Source organism: Eucyclogobius newberryi, unplaced genomic scaffold (assembly GCF_026437365.1).
Source record: "Eucyclogobius newberryi isolate DKJ021-1_F unplaced genomic scaffold, fEucNew1.0.hap1 SCAF_2, whole genome shotgun sequence".
In the NCBI taxonomy this organism is placed as follows: domain Eukaryota; kingdom Metazoa; phylum Chordata; class Actinopteri; order Gobiiformes; family Gobiidae; genus Eucyclogobius; species Eucyclogobius newberryi.
In genome coordinates this window covers 10655262-10659007 of record NW_027315834.1, presented here as the reverse complement: position 1 = coordinate 10659007, position 3746 = coordinate 10655262, and positions in this window count along the sequence as shown.

Below are 3746 nucleotides of genomic sequence, written 5' to 3'. Positions count from 1 at the left end.
GGACCACCTGTCACAAGAAAGAAAAGGGTTGTCAAAAGTATCAATACCCGGATAGTAAAACTTGTATCGATACTAGATATGTTACTTATTTGAACACTTATCATTTGATACTGAAAAAAAAAAAATCACACACACAGGACAACATTTGACCTTTTCTGAGTAGTTTGGATCTATATCAGAACTAAAGGACAACCACATGGTAATATTAAAGAAATAATGTAGTGATCAAAACTGACATTCTATTAGAAGGAAGGGCATCCAACATTAAAATCACAATGTAACTGGCTCTCTCAGGTGACTGAAGGCAAACCAGATCAAGAGAATAGAAACAAAACACATCCTAAAATAAACCAAATACAATTGTTGATTTCCTCTTAAAGGGTCATTCTGAGTGTAACGCAGCAATTAGAGAAAACCCCAAGGTCCCACAGTCCCACTCCAGGAGCTTCCGTCGTCATGGCAACGCAACAACAATTGGCACAAGAGGCACAGCAACTCTGGGCCCTAATATGTCTCCAAACACATTCAAAGCAGCAATAAACAGAGAGAAGGGATAAAGTCAATGACAACTTTCTTTTCTAGAGTGCACACATGATACAATATGTTTTGGATCAACTGAACGTTGTGCTCACGACACATTACTAAACTACAACCTCTGTTTCGAGAAAGCTCTCATTCAAATGATTGAAGGACCGGCAAGTGCCTTGGCCTTGAGTCACTATACTGATGACTTAAGAACTGAAGACCAGTGACTCGAGTTCAGTGTTAGATTTTACAGGAACAGACTAGAGTGCCCCGCCCACTTTGCGATTTGTGATCATGATTTTTTATATTGGGATAATATTCATATGAATTTCTAAATGATGAAACTGGTGCTTGCCGGTGGTGCAGTGGTTGGGGCGTTCAAGTCCCGACGTCGTCCATCTCTTTTTCACTAAACCAGGACTTACTGGTTGCTCTCAATCATAACCCAGATTACCTCAAGCAGATTACAGTCGCCTACACAGCATGTTCCTGCACTGCCCCTCACTCAGACCACACAATGTCTCTCCACATAATAAAGTGAACACACAATGAAACAACTAGTTTGTTCTGTTTAATAAACTCAAATGACACTTTTTTAAATGTGTATTAAGTAAAATTTCTGGTGGACACACGCTTGTCTCATGAAAATGTTTTTGTTGTTGACTAAGGACCCCCAAAATATCCCAGCAACCAACTCTGGACCCCCACGGAGGAATGAAAATGTTGCAGTATTAATTTCAACCCCCATTCGTCCAGGAGTCATCTGGACACGTTTCGAGATTGAGAATGACTCATACGACCTCTCAGGGGGTCCCAACCCCCAGACATTTGCGGAACATTTCAGGTAAAACAACAATCAATAAGAAGGTGAAAACTTAATTCATTCATGTTCTACCGTTTGTTCCCGTTTAGGGGGTCGCGGGTGACTGGAGCCTATTGCAGTGACTTTGGGCCAAAGGCAGGTGCACCCTGGACAGGGGCTCATTGCAGGGTTACCACAGAGACAGAGACACACAGATATTTATTTTAGTTTCTGTGTTTGAAAACTCTTCTGCTGCTCAGCTGCATGTCTGATAAACAGAATTTCCCCTAGGCAATGAATAAAAGTAATTCTGATTGTGGTTGAAAATCACAGAAATATCTGAGCAGTTGGTCAGCTCTGTAGTCACTCACCTGTAGCTGTGCTGGGTAAATGCAGGGCCAATGTCTTGTAGCTCAGGGTTTATCTGCGACATAGACACAAACAGATGGAGATTAATGTGTGCCAAAGCCCTCAGGGGGTTCAGTATTGTCCCACAGCCGGACGGGAGTCATGTGACTTTCAGCTGACCAGCAGAGAGACGTCGTCAGCAAGACCAATGAGCTAATCCAATTTATTCATAATGCACTATTGAAACAACAAAGACCTATGATAAATAAAGGGAAATAAATATTGAAACAGGCAAAGGCCTCAAATAAATTAAAAACAAAAGAAAACAAAGGTGTTTTAAAAAGTGAACACAACATGAACCAGCTTCCCTCATGTGCAAGGGCAATCTTGGACCAACAACCGAAAATTATATTTGAAATTACCTTTTAGACCAGTCCTGTTTTAGACCTGTTTTAGTCTTGTTTTAGTTCTGGTTTGGACCCGCTTTAGACCTGCTTTAGTCCAGTTTTAGTCAAGTTTTAGTCCTGGTTTGGACCTGCTTTACTCCTGCTTTAGACCTGCTTTAGTCCTGCTTTAGTCCTGCTTTAGACCTGCTTTAGACCTGCTTTAGTCCTGCTTTAGACCAGCTTTAGTCCCGCTTTAGATCTGCTTTAGACCTGCGTTAGTCCAGCTTTAAACCTGCGTTAGTCCAGCTTTAGTCCTGCGCTAGACCTGCTTTAGGCATGCTTTAGTCCTGCTTTAGTCCTGCTTTAGACCTGCTTTAGACCTGCTTTAGACCTGCTTTAGACCTGCTTTAGACCTGCTTTAGTCCTGCTTTAGTCCTGCTTTAGTCCTGATTTAGTCCTGATTTAGTCCTGATTTAGTCCTGATTTAGTCCAGCTTCAGACCTGCTTTAGTCCAGCTTTAGTCCTGCTTCAGACCTGCTTTAGACCTGCTTTAGACCTGCTTTAGTCCAGCTTTAGTCCTGCTTTAGACCTGCTTTAGTCCTGCTTTAGACCTGCTTTAGACCTGCTTTAGACATGCTTTAGACATGCTTTAGACATGCTTTAGTCCTGCTTTAGTCCTGCTTTAGTCCTGCTTTAGTCCTGCTTTAGTCCTGCTTTAGACCTGCTTTAGACCTGCTTTAGACCTGCTTTAGTCCTGCTTTAGTCCTGCTTTAGTCCTGCTTTAGTCCTGCTTTAGACCTGCTTTAGACCTGCTTTAGACCTGCTTTAGTCCTGCTTTAGTCCTGCTTTAGTCCTGCTTTAGTCCTGCTTTAGTCCTGCTTTAGACCTGCTTTAGACCTGCTTTAGACCTGCTTTAGTCCTGCTTTAGACCTGCTTTAGATCTGCTTTAGGTCTGCTTTAGACCTGCTTTTGTCCTGCTTTTGTCCTGCTTTAGACCTGCTTTAGACCTGCTTTAGTCCTGCTTTAGTCCTGCTTTAGTCCTGATTTAGTCCTGATTTAGTCCTGATTTAGTCCTGATTTAGTCCAGCTTCAGACCTGCTTTAGTCCAGCTTTAGTCCTGCTTCAGTCCTGCTTTAGACCTGCTTTAGACCTGCTTTAGACATGCTTTAGACATGCTTTAGACATGCTTTAGTCCTGCTTTAGTCCTGCTTTAGTCCTGCTTTAGTCCTGCTTTAGTCCTGCTTTAGTCCTGCTTTAGATCTGCTTTAGGTCTGCTTTAGACCTGCTTTTGTCCTGCTTTTGTCCTGCTTTAGACCTGCTTTAGTCCTGCTTTAGTCCTGCTTTAGTCCTGCTTTAGTCCAGCTTTAGTCCAGCTTTAGTCCTGCTTTAGTCCTGCTTTAGACCTGCTTTGGACCTGCTTTTGTCCTGCTTTAGACCTGCTTTAGACCTGCTTTAGACCTGCTTTTGTCCTGCTTTTGTCCTGCTTTAGACCTGCTTTAGACCTGCTTTAGACCTGCTTTAGTCCAGCTTTAGACCTGCTTTAGTCCTGCTTTAGACCTGCTTTTGTCCTGCTTTAGACCTGCTTTAGACCTGCTTTAGACCTGCTTTAGTCCAGCTTTAGACCTGCTTTAGTCCTGCTTTAGACCTGCTTTTGTCCTGCTTTAGACCTGCTTTAGACCTGCTTT